Raw genomic sequence first — 802 nt, 5'->3', positions numbered from 1 at the left:
TTTCTCTTCCATAAGATTTATTATTTCAGTTTCAACATTTAAATCTTTGATCCATTTTGACTGTAGTTTTGTACATGGTGATAAGCCTGTATCTATTTTTAGACCAGCATTTGAAAAGCCAGTATTTCCACATCATTTATTAAAGAGGCCATCTTTCTTCCAATGAACATGTTTGGTCCCTTTGTCAAAGATAAGGTAGCTGAGTGGGCTGTAGTTTCTACATCTTCTAATCTGTTTCATTGATCCTCAGGTGTGACTTTATTCTAGGACCATGCTGATTTTATCACAATATCTTTGTAGTATAATTTCATATCAGTGATTGTGACACTCTCTGCCTTTCCTCCATTGATTAGCATTGATTTTCTATTGTAGATCTCTTCTGATTCCAGGTGAATTTTAGGAATGTTTTTTTTCTAGATATGTGGGGTATACTAATGGTGTTTTATTGAGATTGCATTAAATCTGTACACTATTGGGAGTATGGCTATTTTCACAATGTTGGTTCTTCCTATTCAGAAGACAAGGATATATTTTCATTCGTTAAAATCCTCTTCTGTCACTTTTAAAAAAGGATTATAATGTTCACTGTAGAAATCTTTTACTTCATTTGTCAGATTGATTCAAAAGTATTTCATTTTTTGAGGTGTTATTATGAAAGAGGTGCTTTGCATAATTTCTTTCTTGGTGCATGCGTTGTTTGTGTATATAAATGCTATTTATTTTTGATTGTTACCTTTGTATCCTGCTTTGATACTGAACTTAGTGATTAAATCTAAAATCTCTTGGTATAGTTTTTGAGGTC

This window comes from Octodon degus, unplaced genomic scaffold, assembly GCF_000260255.1.
Source record: "Octodon degus isolate 3935 unplaced genomic scaffold, OctDeg1.0 scaffold00358, whole genome shotgun sequence".
NCBI lineage: Eukaryota > Metazoa > Chordata > Mammalia > Rodentia > Octodontidae > Octodon > Octodon degus.
Note: the sequence above shows the minus strand (reverse complement) of the source record.